Source organism: Dermacentor albipictus, chromosome 8, assembly GCF_038994185.2.
Source record: "Dermacentor albipictus isolate Rhodes 1998 colony chromosome 8, USDA_Dalb.pri_finalv2, whole genome shotgun sequence".
NCBI lineage: Eukaryota > Metazoa > Arthropoda > Arachnida > Ixodida > Ixodidae > Dermacentor > Dermacentor albipictus.
The window spans coordinates 8,073,448-8,091,352 of record NC_091828.1 but is presented as its reverse complement, the minus strand read 5'-3'; the positions used below and the strand labels follow the sequence as shown (position 1 = coordinate 8,091,352).

Here is a 17,905-nt window from a genome sequence, read left to right as displayed (position 1 = left end):
CATTGTCAGGTAATCGATTGCATATCTAGTAAAAGAACTTCCAGTTTAGCGATGTCCTGCCAGAAGTGATTATTCGCATCTCGCAGACGGTGGCCGAACGTGTTCTCATGTATGCGAGCACCGCATTCGTGACTAATCAAATCACTGAACAATGTAGCTGGAAAATAGAAAAACTTCAAAATGTCACTGCGCGTGCCTTAGTAAAATTTTCGACGAATCAAATCCATTGCAATGCAGAAGACCGCCTGGGCGTAGGCAGCAGGATTGCCAACAGCATTGCGGGCCGCAGATGTTCGAGCTTAGAGACTGTGCTCGTTTAAGCGTTCTGCCGTCGTCGGCCCGTCGTGTAATAAACCTCTTTTTTATTTGGTAGACGTGCTGGGTCCCTTTCCACTCTACCATGCTGGAACTCCGCACTCGGGCACTACGTTCCGTCATGCCAGATGCCGACAAGCAGACGCTCCCGTCGCCGCCTGTTCTCTGCGCTCGCTCTTTTCGCCAGCACGATCCTACCGCCTTAACGCAGATGGTCAACAACGATGTTGAAGATTGGCTAGCGTCCGAGCAGGTGGGCGCTTTTAACAAATGGGATGACTCGATCAAGCTAACTAACGTCTTTTTTCTATCTCGCGTGCGGGGCCAATCTCTGGTTGAAGAAGCATAAGGCGAATTCGGAACGTGGTCTACGTTCAAGAGTGCTTTTCATAGTTTTCATGGTTTCATAGTTTTATTTATGGGTAAAAATACAGAAAAAATTACATGTGCGTAGTATACATACGGAGGTATTTAACCTTGCCGCCATGCGCAAACTCCTAGCCCAGCAGTGTTTGCGCACACGCGCACAGGACACGGGTGAAACATTCATCAGTTACACAGAGGACATTGTCGATCTATGTAAATGCGTCAATGCCACCATGTCGGAAGCGGACCGGAATAAGCACATTATGAAAGGAATTGGTGATGATGCCTTCCAAATGCTACTGCCCAAGAACTTGAACACTGTTGCCCACGTTATGACCTTCTGTCAGAGCTAGGACGGACTATGCAAACAACGAGATTTCAGGAGGCCTCCTCCTACAACCAATGCGTCGATCTCCAGCCTGGCCATTCATTCCAACCAAGCCTCACTAATCACGCAGATCAAGGACCCTCTCAGCGAAAAACTCGCGCGACTGCTGTCTCTGCTGTCTCTGTCCCACGTGCCTGCTAGTCCTTTGCCACCTGTTCTTCTCGACGTCATTCAAGGAGATGTCGCTGACGCACTACCAGATGTTCCCCAGCAACCGCTTGTGGCAGTTTCTCTAACGTATGCTGCGGTAGCTGCCAGGCCAAGCCAAGAGCCGATAGGACCCTTTCAACAGCCTGTGCGCCGCACTTCTCCCATCTCCTGGGCAGGCCCTACTGTTGCCAACACTTAGCGCATGCACGACAATCGGCCTATATGCTTTGCATGTAGGTACCCTGAACACGTCGCAAGGTTCTGCCGCCAGCTGCAAACAATCGACAGTGATCTCCGTGCGCCTAGTTATCCGTTCGACTTCAATGCAAGCTACACGCCATCCGAGGCACCAGCATCTGCTACTCTGACTGATCATCCTCTCTTCGACCATCGCCGCTCGCCATCCCCACGTTGCCGATCGCTTTCACCGATGCGTCGGTGGCCTGTCTCTAACAATGAGGGTAACCAGACGACGCAGTTCCCGAGGCAACAACTGCGCAAGCTTCGAAATGCCGAAGTCGTCAATCCTTACCTGCTAACGTTATTGACGTGATTGTCGAAGATTTCGCTACAGTCGCTCTTGTTGATACCGGCGTAGCTGTTTCTGTTGTGGATGCCAGGTTTTGCCCATCAATTCATAATGTAACTACGCCCGTTTCTAGACTGTCACTTCGGACTGCAAGTGCTCAACTCGCCGAACCAACCGTAGCCTGTACAGTGCGTCTCCTTATACAAGACGTTATGTAAACTATAGAATTTGTAGCGCTGTCATCGTGCTCCCACGCAATTTCTCTTGGTTGGGATTTCCTCTTTTCCCCCAATGCTATAATTGATTGCCTTCGCGCTGAGGTCGAATTTACCCAGCTCAGTGACCTCACCTTCATTGATCCTCATTCTTTCGCTAGACATGTCGTCAACAAAGTCGCTAATATACCACCGTGTTCGTCAGTAAATGTACCAGTTTCATGAGGTAATATCGACGAAGCAGGGTATGGAACGGTCTTCTTCACGCCGTCCGACCTCTTAGTTGCCCGAAAAGCCCTTCTTCTGTCTTTTTCTACCCTTGACCTGACTGCCAGTTTCAGCACAATGGCCGTGTAGAACAAACTTTCATGCCGGCTCGCATTGCTTCGCCACCAATGCCTTGGCTGCGTCGAGACCTTCGATTCATGCAGATTATATCGCTCCCCGACGAGATGTCCCTACAGCCATCCTTTACCTGAGTGCCATCTCTGCTCCTGATCCGACATCTACAGATGTCTTCAGCGCATTCATTGTCGATGATCTGACACCTTCGCATTGATCCGAATTTCTTACCAGTCTGCAACACTTCCAAACTTCTTTCTACATCGCACTATAATTCTTAGGTCGCTCATCAACATTCGAGCACCATATCAACACTGGCTCCCACACACCGCTGCGGCAACATCCGTATCGGGTATCCACTGCAGAAGCCGTGTCATTGCCAGCCAGGTCGACGACAGGCTTGCTCGAGGCGTAATTAAACATTCGCAGAGGCCGTGCGCTCGTCCTCTGGTACTTGTCACAAAGAAAGATGGTTTCCTACAATTCTGTGTAGATCTTCGGCGGCGCTTAAACAAGATAACGCTGAAAGATATTTAGCCATTGCCGCGGATTGATAATGCTCTGAACTGCTTACAAGGAGCAGCGCGCTTATCTTTCTTGGACTTGCGTTCAGGCTAATGGCAGGTCCCGATGGCGCAGGCCGATCGCCGACAAACTGGTTTTGTTGCACCAGTTGGTTTATATGAGTTCACCGTCATGCATTGCGGACTTTGCAATGCGCCTGCTACATTGGAAAGGATGATGAATAACGTTTTGTGCCGCCTTAAATGGAAGATATGTCTATGTTAACTTGACTACATCATGGTGTTCTCTCCTGATTTCGCAACACATCTGCACCACCCTTGCTGAGTTCATGCTGAGTGCAGGAACTCAGCAACGTGCTGAGTTCCTAAACGCACGCCAGCCTGCAGCTTAATATCAAGAAATGACGCTTCGCCGCACGCAAGTTCACGATCATTGGCCACGTTGTGTCCAAGGATGGCATTCTTTTGATCGCGAGAAATTGTGGGCCATCTCTCAGTTTCCTATGCCCACTACAGTGAAATAAGTTCGCAGTTTCATCGACTCGCGCTCTTATTTCCGGTGTTTCGTTCAAAATTTTGCGTCGACGCTATCACCCCTCACACAACTGCTTCATGGCGCCAAAGACCACTTATCGTAGTCCCCTGCCTGGGACCATGCGTTCACCACCTTGCGCCTTCTTCTAACAACGCCACCTATTTTTCGCCCTTCTGACCCTCACGCTCCTACTGAAGTACATTCCGACGCAAGTGTTGTAGGCCTAGGTGCGGTTCTCGCACAGCGTCATCCTGGTCGGGCAAAATACGTCGTGGCCTATGCGAGCCGCACACTGACCAAGGTGCAGGGAAATTACAGCCTAACGGAAAAGGTGTCCTTGGCCATCATCCATGCGCATGACAGGTTTCGCTGTTATTTATATGGCAACTCTGTTTACGTAGTGGCGGGCAACGACGCGCCTTTTTGGCTTTCGATTTTAAAAGACCCATCCAACCACCCCGCTTGCTGGACACTGCGGATCCCGAAGTGCGACATGAGTAAGGTGTATGGTACAATTGGAAGCATTCCGATGCTGACGCTTTTTCCTGCTCACTACCCTCCCTAGAGGCCACTTTTGAGTCTCCTTGTAAGCTCACGTTGTCTTTTCTTGACTTTGACGCTATTGCTGCCGAACAACACAATGACCCCTGGACATCCCTTTTCAACCTTCTCTCAGATTCCTCAACAGTTCCAGCCTCTCTAACACTTCGGTGCCAATTTCCTCATTTTGCGATCCGCGGTCAGGTCCTGTGCCGATGCAAGTATGTACCAGAGTGACGTACGTTGTTGCTCGTCATCCCGAGAGCCTTGTGTAGCAAGTATGTGACGCCCCCTCCGGCATAATCTTGGTTCGCCCGCCAAGCTCGGTGTCCTGCTAAAGCTCGGCAGGCAACATTGGTTACCGCATCGCAATGAACACCAACGAGCACGGCTGCTGGCCGGTCAGTCATCGTTCAGCACCACCACGGTGTGGAGCATCCGTCTATCGGAGGGTGCCACAAGCCCTCCCTTGTTGACGACACGGGGCGGATCGTGACAATGGCGACGAGGATAGGATCCTCGTGACACTGGCGACGAGTACCTACGGAGCGTCCCACGCCGCCGCGAGTGGCGAAACACCGCCGCCCGTTGCTGTCGCCATGTCGCTGTATGGAAGGCTGGAACCGTTCGAGGGAGATAGGTCCGCCTGGCAAATTTACGAGGAGCAAGTCCACGTGTTCTTCCGGGCAAACGACACACCCGAGGCCAAACCGCGGGACATTTTCCTGGCCAGCTGCGGGACCCGCGTTTTCAGCCTCTTGCTCGACCGTCTCAAGCCAGCCACGCCGCACCTTAAGACGCTGGGTGAGCTGCTTGCCATACTGCACTCGCATTTGAACCCAGCACCGTCCACACTAATGGAGCGTTTTCGTTTGAACAACAGGAGCCGCCGGGAAGGAGAGACCCTCGGGCAGTTCCTTGTTGCGCTACGAGGGTTAGCTTGTGCCTGCATCTTCAGGGACCAACTGGACTCGCTGCTCCGGGACCGTTTCGTCTGCGGCACCAACAAACCCGCCAGCTTCCCGACCCGTCGCTGGACGACGCCCTGAAGGCTGCGCTGGCAATGGAAGCTGCCGCCAAGGACGCCGGCGACATTTCCCGTGCGACTGGCTCACCGTCGGCGGAAGCGGCGGTCAACAAGTTCGTGACAAAGGGCAGTACCTGCGGACGCTGTGGTGGTGCCCACTCCCCTTCACAGTGCCAGTTCTCTCAAGCACAGTGCTTTACGAGCGGGAAAACTGGGCACCTGGCACGTGTATGCTGAAGGGGGAGGACGAACAGCAAGCAGCAGCCTGAATATGTAATGTGCAGCAGCCTTATGTAATGCCTTCGGGCCCTTAAGGTTGAATAAATGAAATAAATGAAATTCAAGCCGAGGTACAACACAAGCCCGCGGCCAGGGTTGCCGTCGCAAGGGTACGCGGCGGACACATGCGGCAGAAAGCTCAAGTTCGTCCTCGGCCAGGCTCCACGTCGTGGCCGAGAACCCGCCGATTTTCGACATGTGGCACGCAGGCTTTGTACCGTCTTCTTTGCCGCCATACATGCTGACTGTCGAAATCTGCGGGCGCCTCATTTCAATGGAGCTGGACACAAGGGCCAGCGTGTCTGTAATGGCCGCGAAACTTTTCAAGCGTACTTTCCCCGGCGTGTCCGTCGAGGCTTCGGGCTTGATGCAGGTCCAGGGTCAGGCACAGGTCAGCGTTCGCTTTGGCGACAGGCAGGCGACCCTTCCCCTTTACCTGACGAAGGGGCGTCGCCGACGCTGCTGGACCGAAAATGGATTCATGCACTGGGAGTTCGTCGGCCACAGTACCAGGAAGCAAGCCTGCATGTGGTGCAAGACATCCCCAGCCTCCTGACCCAGTTCAAGTCAATTCCAGCCAGGGGTGGGCGCATTTGCCGGCATGACGGCTGGCGTCTATGTACCTGAGGGAACCCGGCCACGTTTTTTCAAGCCTCGCCCATTGCCGTTCACCCTGAAGGACGGGGTCACCCAGGAGCGGCAACGGTTACAGCGAGAAGGCATCCTGGTACCTGTCAAGACATCTGAATGGGCCGCTCCGATCGGGCCAGTCCTCAAGCGAGATGGCAGTATCAGGATCTGCGGGGATTTTTTAAAGTTACCATCAACCCCGGTGCTACCGTTGAGAAGTACCCGCTGCTCCGGAGTGAAGATCTCTGGTCAACATTGTCCGGTGGACAAAAGTTTACCAAGCTCGAATTTAGAGATGCTTACCAGCAGCTGGTGCTCCAGGATTCCTCCCGAAAGTCATCATCATCATCATCATCATCATCATCATCATCAGCCTGCAGGGCAAAGGCTGACTGCAGGGCAAAGGCCTCTCCCATATTTCTCCAACAACCCCGGTCATGTACTAATTGTAGCCACGCCGTCCATGCAAACTTCTTAATCTCATCCGCCCACCTAACTTTCTGCCGCCCCCTGCTACGCTTCCCTTCCCTTGGGATCCAGTCCGTAACGCTTAATGACCATCGGTTATCTTCCCTCCTCATAACATGTCCTGCCCATGCCCATTTCTTTTTCTTGATTTCAACTAAGATGTCATTAACTCGCGTTTGTTCCCTGACCCAATCTGCTCTTTTCTTATCCCTTAACGTTACACCTATCATTCTTCTTTCCATAGCTCGTTGCGTCGTCCTCAATTTGAGTGGAACTCTTTTCGTAAGCCTCCAGGTTTCTGCCCCGTAGGTGAGTACTGGTAAGACACAGCTATTATATACTTTTCTCTTGAGGGATAATGGCAACCTGCTGTTTATGATCTGAGAATGTCTGCCAAACGCACCCCAGCCCATTCTTATTCTCCTGATTATTTCCGTCTCATGATCCGGATCCGCCGTCACTACCTGCCCCAAGTAGCTGTATTCCCTTACGACTTCCAGTGCATCGCTGCCTATTGTAAATTGCTGTTCTCTTCCGAGACTGTTAAACATTACTTTAGTTTTCTGCACATTCATTTTTAGACTCACTCTTCTGCTTTGCCTCTCCAGGTCAGTGAGGATGCATTGCAATTGGTCCCCTGAGTTACTAAGCAAGGCAATATCATCAGCGAATCGCAAGTTACTAAGGTACTCTCCATTAACTTTTATCCCCAATTCTTCTCAATACAGGTCTCTGAATACCTCCTGTAAACATGCTGTGAATAACATTGGAGAGATCGTATCTCCCTGCCTGACGCCTTTCTTTGTTGGGATTTTGTTGCTTGCTTTATGGAGGACTACGGTGGCTGTGGAACCGCTATGCCCTCCGTTGCCCTCCGTTGTTCACGACCTGGGGTGGATCGTTACACCTTGAGATCAGAGATCTGTTCCGCGTTCCACTTGGACTCCCTGTGTTTCCACGCCGGCCTTTTCCCGACGTATGAGCGACTTTGCCACCGCTACTTCTGGTGGAGGATGTACACCTTGGTTCGGAACTTCACCCGCTCTTACCATGAATATCAGCAACGCAATATACCCCGCACCTCCCAGCCGGTGAACTCCAACCCCTGCCGTGCCCAGCTGAACCTTTCGTTAGAGTCGGTGTCGATCTATATGGGCCCCTTTCTTTGTATACATCCGGCAACCAGTGGATTATGGTAGCCGTCCCACTTAAGACGCTCTGCAGAGAGTGCTGCCCGCCCAGCTGCTACAGAGCAAGCAATTGCTGCTTTTAATTTGCGCCGTGTCGTGCTTCGTTATGGAGGCACCCGTGAACACTTGCGCGACCGATGCCACGCCTTCCTGTTTGAAGTCATTGAAAAATCGCTTGCTGAATGCGCTATTGTTCATCGCACATGTACCGCCTACCCCCCGCAAGCCAATTGTGCCTCGCAAAGCTTTAATTGCACCCTTGGTGACATGATCGCTGGGTACATCGCTTCCGAGCACTGCAATCGGGACCTAAATATAGTTTTCCGTTCGTAACATACGCCTACAATATCTAAACGCAAGCCACTACCGGTTTCTCCTCCTTCTATATTCTTTATGGCCGTCATCCTTCCCGTACAATCAGTACCCTGCCCTACAATCCAGACTCATCAGAATGCCTGCTAATCTTAGACGCTGTAAGAATGTCGTCAGTTGGCCCGCCGCTTGACTTCGGGAAATCACAATCGCCTAAAATTAAAACACAATACTCGCAAGTCAACTCCAAGCTTGCTACTAGGAACCCTCATTTTGTTGTCTGTGCCGAACCGCAAAGCAGGACTCGCTTTAAAACATCTTCTTAAATACGATGGACCACACCGAATTATTCAGCGAACTTCTCCCGTCAACTACCTCATAGAGCAACTCGCACCACTGTCTGGCATGCCTCGTCGTAATCGCGAAGTTGTCCACGGCAGGCGGCTCAATTCCTATTATCATTCTGCGGCCTCACCTCAGACTAAGTCGAACGGATGGCTTCTTTTTCCGATGGGGCCGTTGTTATGAAGGCTAACGCCTGGACGTAGGCAGCATGATTTCCAACAGCATCACGTGCCGAAGAAGCTCGGCTGTGCTCGAGCTGACTGTGCTCGGTGATGCGCGCTACGAATCATCGGCCTCTAGTGTAATAAACCTCTTTTATTGTATCACAAAGATGCTAGGTCATACAAAAGTTATTGCTGGCATTTTCATTATTAACCGGCACCCTTAAGTACGTGTTCATTTTATGTTCGTGTTCATGTAGCCCTTATATTTGATGTATTTAGAGTGCGGTGTTCAAGAGGGACCTAATTCGCAACTACCAAAGATCTTGTGTTTGAACATCCTTTGTGAACATTTACTTGTGTGGACTCATGTTGTGCGTGTGAACACTTCGATTTTCTTGGCACTTACGCTATGTGAACTCTTCTTTTGCATGGACATTTATTTATATTGCAGTTCTGAGTCTTATTACATGAATGTACGTTGATGTGTTTATTAGTCCAGTTTTCGGACTGTTGACAACTTTACGGCGATAATAACTATCATGTAAGAGGAGAGGGGTAGCCGGCGCCACAAATACGCACCCACCTACCGGCGCCTGCCATATCCTGTTTGGATATGTCAGCCGTTGCAGCGATAGGCAGATTCTCTAAAACCCTGGAATGTTAACGTATTGTGGCGTTGAAAACTTCCTGCGGCAGCAGTGCACGCTGCGACCTTCGCACATCATGTTTCTCGAAGCGAAAGTGTGTGCCGAATCGTGCGCTGTCCATTCCGTCCATATCGAGGTAGTCATGCAGTGACAGGGGGAAGGGTGCACTGTGCGTGAGCGACGACGGACACACTTCACATGGGTTGCGCTGACTTCTTCGCTACACCCCGGGCACTGAGATGCTAGGGTACTTTCGTCAAGATCGCCCACTTCCTAACAAAGCGAGGAATCCAGATACACAGGCCAGAAGTACGAACGATGTCGAGTGACCTTTTTAGGCCAGGTTTACCCACTTCCACCCCGGATGCCTCGTTCGGTCTACCACGCCGCCCCGAAGTTTACGAAGCTCCGCGTCACAGCTCCTCGCCTGCCAGCTGCGCCGTGCCGTCGACCAACCCCACGCGCCGTAGTGCACCATGAAGGTGGCCGTAGAGAGAATTCCCATTTCTCATGAAGAATTAGCGTCCAGTTACAGGTTCACAAGCTCCAGGCAGTTGGATCAACTACCCCAAATCAAGAATGGCCAGGCCTCGGTTGTACCAGCGTGGAAGGTGGCATCTGAACCAACGTCTCGGCAGCGAGGACACTTTCTAGCCAAGAATCCTGTAGCTTCGATCCAGCATCGCTTACCCAACAACGCTCTCAAGTTGTTTGTGCGCCCACCACGACGGACTGCTTCTCTCAAAGATTTCTGCCAGCCAACTACTGGAAGCGATCTGCACGGCTGCCCGATGCACCAGGGATGCTGTGCGTCACGAAGACCTAATACAAGCTAACTTAATTCAGAACACCTTCGCGTGCTGCACTCCAGACGTCGGAAAAACTGAACGAGTCCTAAGACTCAAAGCGATCCACATCGACAAGGGGCACGAGCTGTCGGTCTACTGTGCTCCAGACGATAGCCAGGGCCACGGCATGATTTGCGGCGTCGATCTCTTACTGAACCTAGGTACAATTCCAGCAGAATTACAAGATAACCTGAACACACCCATTGTGGACTTTCCGTGGCTCGGAAACACCACCGCGGTACTTATCATGTTCGCTCAGCCGAAAGTGCCGACCTCAGTCCACTTCTGCAAAAGTCGACACAGAGGAGAAGAAGTACGAAGTGTGCTACCACTGTGGTGAGCTCGGTCATCAACCCGACGTCTGTGCTAGCCCAACTATCTAATGTATAGGCTGCGAGCTATCAAGTTCGCGAAATGCCCACACATGCAAACCAACCTGTCGCCTATGCGGTGCTAGCCCAACAAGCGAATGTAGAGGCTGCGATCTATCAAATTTGCGAAACACCCACACATGCAAGCCAACCTGTCGCCTATGCGATGTGTGACATTTCACGGGCGACAGCCGATGCAAGTAAGTCTACGGTATTCCATACACCATCAAGCGCCGGCAGTGGGAGAATCACCGACAAGCTGAGGCAAACAGACTCAAGCTCAAGAGCCTACCAAGCAGGTCACGCTTCAGCACACGAGCCGAAGGGAGTGGCAGTGCTGCGGCAGCCAGCAGTGGCAGCCCCGAAACAGCTGGAGCTCCATTCCATCGCTAGAGTCCGCTATTCACCGGAGACTGTCTTGGACTCTGTCCCGGAGTAGTCACGGGCCACCTGCAGTCATTCCGCAGCCCCGAGCCCCTTCTCCTCCTCTACGGCTGCCACCTCGTCCACCACCATCTGCGCCCGTCCAACAAGAACATCAAGAACCGGTGAGTGTGCAGGATGAGACTCCCTGTACTGCAGACACAGAGAAAGCAATTGTAGAACTAAGAGCAGTCATCCAACAACTCACACTCCAAGTAGAGGCTCTCGAAAAACGAACCGCTTCAAACACCCCGCCTCTGCCCACCCTACATGTAACATTAGGTGGTACGTATGGAGATCACAGCTTCCAGCCGATTCACACACAAACCCACAGCTCCAGCAGAAAACAACCCCCAGCCGGAGGATTGGCAGGCGCGTCTCGATAAACTCGACCAAAAATACGAGCTCAGTCACACGAACATGAGGGTTCAAGAAGCACAGATCGAGCGTTCACTACACACAATTGGCACCCAGGTCACCCAACAAATTGGGGCCAGATGCAAGAACATAGAAGACCAGGGAAGACATCGAGTGGTCGTTGAACCCGCCGGCTCCACGGCGCGCTCCCTCCAGCTCTAGAACTTTTCCAACCTAAACATGCAATCAGCTCCGGTAACACCACCGTTCGGCAGTGAAACTGCCATGGGTTCGCACGTACGAGCGTGGTTCTCCAGCGCTTCGTCACCGCGAGTAATCGCCTGGAGCAACTTTCCGGCTTCGGTACATACCTATCTGATTGAGTAAAGCCTCAGGTGGTCATTCTCTTCTAACGTAATCTGACTGTCCTCCAACACAATTTGAGCTCCCCTTTCCCCGAACACGCGTGCTTACAAATATTACTTAGATCCTCACGCGAACGTCGCATTAGTCTGTGCTTAACGTTTACAGCCCTCCTGAGGCCCATAAGGACGTTTCGGGGCCCCTTTTTCTCAAAGCCCAGCAGCTAGCGCAAAGGCAGCCTCTCCCCTTCATCGGTGACTTCAACGCGCATCACCACGCTTGGGGTTACGCTTCGTCTCGGCTAAAGGCAGACGCCTCTGAAATGACCGGCAAATACACCAGCTCATGCTCATCACGTACGTCTCCTACACCACTAGACTCGGTCCGGGCCTACACAGAGTTACAACACCATAACTCGCCTTTACGAGCCCGAAATTATTGCTGCCTGGCTTCATGCTGACAAAAGTTTTGGAAGCGATAACTTCATGCTTGAGATCGTGGTACAGGAGCCCATGAGGCAACGTACGCAGCCAACTGAAGTAATTGACTGGGACTCATTTCGCAAGCACAGGAAAAAGCTGGCCACACCTCCCGCCATTACCGACATAAAAACACGGATAACCAAAATTCTCAAACAAGTGTCTTACGCCACGCAAGTCATTCAGTTAGAAGACTCAGTTCCAGGCTGCTACTACTACTATGCACTTCTCTGGGTGCTCAAGAAGTCGCTCGAAGGCCTTCCCACCACTAAAAAATGTGACCGCGATATCCACCTTCGGCTTGTGCGCCCCCACAGAAACCTCGGAATTTATGAAATCGAACTCGCCCACCAGAGCTGACAAAACATTTGCGGCATGATGAACAACACTCCTAGCGCTCGTAACATGTGGAACTTTTTCCGACATCTACTGGACCTGGCTGGAGGCAAGATGCGTACACGCCAACTGGAGCGAATCTTTCACCAGCATCCTGACAAGCTAGGTAAACTCAAAGAAGGCCTCACTGACACCTACATACACCCTCAACCAGCACACCCTCACCCTCAATGAAGGCCTGGCCAACCCTGGTCTAGACTTTCCAATCACTTTAGCGGAAGTCCACGCAGAACTCAATCGCCTCAAGATGAACTCGGCACCCGGCCGTTACCGCATCTCTAAAACAATACTTAGTAATCTAGATGTCGCCTCTATTCACGCCCTCGCTGACTACCTTCAGGAGTGTCGGGCTACCGGTACCATCCCGCAGGAAGGGAAATGCGCCAAGCTATTCTTCATCCCCAAGCCGGGAAAAGTACCCACCTTCATCAACCTCCGCCCTATCTCTATTACATCCTGCGTTGGGAAGGTAATGGAATACGTTATCCAGACCAGGCTCCTTCGCTACATCGATGACAACCACCTCCTACTAGAAACGATGTTCGGCTTCCGCCCTCACGTAGGAGGCTCGGACATTATGCTTCCTATCCATCACCAGGTCGTCATGCGTCGCACATTAGACACGAAAGTCATCGTCGGCCTCTATCTTGCCAAGGCCTTCGGCAACATCAACCACGACGCGATTCTTCAACAACTCCAGATTCTCGGCGTTGGACACTGCACGTATGCGCACGTCCTAAACTTCCACAATGACCGCAAAATACAACTCCGCGCCATCATGCTACATCCCTCCATCATCTATCCTGGCAACCGCAGCAGGCCGCAAGGCTGCGTGCTTTCACTGCTGCTTTTCAACGTTGCACTGCTAGGCCTGCCCACGCTTCTGGCTGATGTTCCCCGCATACACCACTACCTTTATGGTGAAGATCTTACTCTTTAGATTACAAAGTGCAGTGACGGGCAGATCGAAGAAACTCTACAGGCCACCGTCGATCGGGGCGGATACTTTCTCGATACGGCTTGCCTCAAGTGCTCTGCGACTAAGTGAGAGTGTATCATCATCCCATCCCCAGGACGACGCCCACCAAAGGTACTTCCTGAGATCAACCTCCACGTGCAAGGCAACCCCATCCCTCGTACAGATCACATGAGGATTCTGTGCCTACATATACAGGCAAACGGCAGTAACAATACGTCACTCCAGCACACTGACCAGTCGGTGGCACTGAACGAACGCCTACTAAAACGAGTCTTCAGCGAGCACCGAGGTATGCCAGAGCGCAACCTCTTGCACCTCGTTCAAGCCTTCATCTGTTCCCGCATGACCTACTCTGCACCTTACCTACGTCTAACTGCTCCGAAAGTGAAAGACTAGATGCTTCACATGAAAAAGCATATAAGACGGCCCTGTGGTTTGCAATGTTTACAGCTAATCACAAGCATATGGCTCTCAGCATCTCTAACATTGTGGGCAAACTGTTTGAAGCTACATTCACCGCCCAATACTAGCGGCTCTCACTCACACACGCCTGCCCAGAGGGGCTGCAGGAAGTTGGGACCTTATTAACGAGAGCGGCTCCCAATTATATCTACCTTAAACCAGAACATCATCAGTATCTCCGCATCCCTCGCATTCTCAAACGGATGCATCCGGAACACCGCGCCATGAGATGGGCTGACCATGCGCGTATATTTCGAAAAACAATCCAGCGGACGTCGGCATGTCACATATGCGGAGGCCTCTTACGATCCCTGGAAGACAGCGATGGTGGTGGTAGCCCTTGCCCTGCACCATAGCTAGTACACAGCCTGCAGCGTTCGCCACGCAGAAAGAGTCACCGATGCAGAAGAGCTTGCCATTACACAGGCACTAACTGATCCTAATAGCATAGTCGACATCAATGGCTCTCAACAGGCGATCCGCAACTACGATGCCGGCCGTATCTCTTGCCAGGCATTGCACATTCCACTTTCTGCTCCCCCTTCTTCCATCCCCCGCTTATTTCTTTGGGCTCCAGCCCACGAGTTGCTGAACGGGAACAGCCAGGTGACACTTGCCCGAGATCTTAGCTGCGGAGCCGAGTGTAGGACCCTCTGCCCCGCTTCCCCTGAGACGATTATCACCCACGATTTTCTACTAACCACTTACACGGATATCCTCAAGTACTATCGACTTGGAAGACGCATACATCTTCACGCACACCGCGATCTAACAACAGGCAGCTTCCCGCACCCCCTTTTGCACAGTAGGTGCAAGCACCACTCAGCTCCAGCCAGTCTCATATAAAACTCTTGCTTGGGCTAGTTGGCTCATGCTTTAAGTAGTAAAGGCAAGGCGCAGAATACCATGACTTAGGAAGAAGAACACAAACGACAAGACCGGCGCCGGTCTTGTCGTTTGTGTTCTTCTTCCTAAGTCCTGGTCTTCTGTGCCTTGCCTTTACTACTTCAGTCTCATATACATGACGTGGACATGCTCGCATTAGAACGCAGACAACGCGAACACCCCAGAGTCATGGGAGTCCCTCCTACGTGCCTGCGAGCCAGCAGACCAACGCCGGCTCAGGCAGCGCGCAATGCAGGCAGTGGCATCCCAAGGCATCCCCGCCGACCTCCTCTAAGCCAGCGCAAACAATTCTCAGACTGCTCCCTTCTTCTTGGGGGAAATAAAGAGTTTACCAGCACTACCTCGGCGCATAGCGAAGGGAAGCGTAGCAGGGCATGGCAGAAAGTTATGTGGGTGGATAAGATTAAGACGTTTGCAGGTACAACATGGCCACAATTATCACATAACCGGGGTAGTTGGAAGAGGATGCGATAGGCCTTTGCTCTGCAGTGGGCGTAGCCAGGATGATAAAGATGCTGACCACCTCGGGGCATGTACTGGAACACTTCGCAGCACAGCATATCTTCTTTTTCTGACCAGTTCAAAACAGACATGACAGCAGGATCATCAAGCACACTGAGCAGCATCACTAGTGCAAGAGCGAATAACTTCTGTAAGGTACCGCTAAATGGTTCTTTAAAGGGTTACAGAACCACCCTGCGGGCTTGGTAAAAAAAAAAGCGTAATCTAGGCATTGCAGGCATACGCTGCTGTGAGCACTTCAGCCCCATTTTGTTGTCTTCCGCTGAGGACAACCATGTTTGACTTAACTTTGGCGCGTCGTTGGCGCCAAAATCTGTAATGGCTTCTACGTTAATATCCGAACGCGAATTCGAATTGCATGCCAGGGTAACATTTAAAAGGCGCAGCGTTGTGGACACGCCCCGCTCCGGCGTAGCCTTGGCAGTGCAATGCCTTGAAGAAGAAACGGAAGTGCAGCGAAGACGCTGTTTGATCGCCAATAATTCCGCTTCTGCTGAGTCCATCGAAGTAAAATTTGAAGTAGCCTATTTTACTTGAACTTGAGCTGCATGTCGCCTCTTTGATAAAAAAGTCGCCGTTTCGCCGAAAGACGAAGCACCGATTCTTATAGCAAATTAGTAGATAGCTACACTAAGTGAGCGTACTAGTTTTATCGGCCGTATAAACTTGCCAGCATTCGCTTGCTATATAAATTAACAAGCACGGTGTCACGCGCGCAGAGGCAAACATGAACAGCTATCGCTCGATTACTGCAAAAACTCGCTGATAGAACGCTAGAGTAAGAAATCGCGGCAGCAGCAGCGAACGAATTGACCTTCGTGCAAGTCTCGCTTGAACGCGAATGAAGCGCAGAAACCAGAGTGCATAGGAAGCTACCGACAATAAGCGCACTCTGCAAACATCGCCAATCACTTTAAAGATACGTCGACCGCAAGTGTTCTGCCGCATGGAGAAAAAGCGGGAGTCTACTTGCGACTACTCAAAAGCATGTTTTAGAATGAGGTCCACCTTATTGAAAAAGGAAGCTCTCTTAAATGCTTACGCAAAGATTAATGTGCGCCGAAAAGGGAGAACACTAGCTTCCACCTCATGCGCTGGCTGCCTCTTGTACTAGAGTTTGCAGTGCTTTTGTGAAGCTATCCTGCGGATGGTAGTCTCTCAGAAATTCATCAGCAAAGTTGAAAATGCCTGATTGCAACTGCGGACATTGATATAGGGTTAAATTTGAAGAAAATCCAGGCTGGGCGACCTGAGCGCCCAAAAAGGCTGCCCGAATAGCATCGTGAGCACCCCTGGTGTACATTCACTATTCGCTTTCCAAACTTAGCACTTAGGACGTGGTTCTACAGGGCACCTACCAATTTTATTCTCCTAAAGTCTACTAGAAAGCTGGCAAGTTTAACTATGCACCTTTCGGTATGCGCCCACATGCAAGAATTCTTACATTGAGAGTTGCGAGCTTTGCCCGCAGGCAACCTACGAGCTCAATCATGCGTCCAACTATTGGTGGGGAGCCCTCAGTAGCGAGCGAGATCTTGCCCGCTACGCAAATTTTTCAAACACTCAAAAATGACGGGATCAGTCTGTTCCTCCTATGTAAACATGGCCAAGCAGCTCATGCGTGCTGTTAAGACTACTGTCAACACCTCTTATAAAAATGTCTCATTGAGTCTTGTCGGTAATGTTGGTGCTCTCGTTCATAGCGATGAAGACAACTTTTAGTGTCCGCACTGACACCTGAAATATATTCCGCCACTGTATTGAGCGAAAGACTCATCTTCTCAGAAGTTATTTTCATGCTGGGACGAACAGCAGCTGCTACTTCTAGCAGATCCTTATTTAGAAAGAAAGCTCTCTTAAACGCTTTGGCACAGATAGATATGCGTAGAAAAGTGGCAGAACTAGCTTCCACCGTGTCATCACTCGTGTCGGCTGTTTTACAGAACATCCCTTGTTGTTTTTCTACGGCTGATATCAGCTGGCGCAATCTGTCCTCGCAACGGCTTATAGCGAGGCATCCATGCTAACTACAAAGAGAGGGAGTGACAATCAGTATAACAACATGGGCCGCTTGCGGCCCCATACTTGAGACTCCTCGGTAAGAAAATCCGGCTGCTGTGCTAGGGGCAAACGCTCGATACCCCCGCCGGCCGCGTATGTCAATTTAGTAAAGTACGAGAAATTCTAAAATATCGCAGCGGCACACAGCAGAGGATACCTTCTCGGACGATCACTTTCGTCGATACTGTCGCCATCGCGTGGTGCAGTGCTCATCCAGCCCATTAGTTCATCAAGTTTTGCTCAACAAGCCAATAAGCGCTTACCGAAAGCGACATCACCGAAAGTGATCGTCCGGGAATACGTCCCCAGCATCTAACAGCTACCGTCTAGATATTCGGGGAGGGTCTACAAAGGAGGCTATGCTTTTTTGGGCGTGACGCCGCGCGAAGGACAATGCCCTCGCAGCCGCTCGTTTTCCAAACTGCTGTCACATGGACAGTTTGCGCCGGACTTCTTCGTTCCAGCCAGCTCACCTCAAACGTTCCATACGCGTCATGGCCAGCTTTGGATGCCCTACCTCCGCATCTGGTCCGAGCTCGCTCTTCAATCTGACAACCTACGTCGACGACGACCCAAGCGAACAGCAAGGCATATAAATGCTCATCAGATGCAACACCAAGTGGGCAAGTGGCAATGCACTCACACCCACTCGTTTTCCTGATCCGTTACATGGAATTTACATCCCGTATTAGAAGCTGCAATTACAGTCTTTTCGCTTTGTCTTGGGCACCAAAGCTTATCGATGCTTCCAAGTGGTTATTTGGTCTGCCGA

At 51.3% G+C, this 17,905-nt stretch overlaps 1 pseudogene; it reads left to right on the top strand.

The window, feature by feature from the left end:
• The first annotated feature begins 12,675 nt into the window (after positions 1 to 12,675).
• Positions 12,676 to 14,824, top strand: LOC139048841 (uncharacterized; annotated as a pseudogene).
• Positions 14,825 to 17,905: the final 3,081 nt, after the last annotated feature.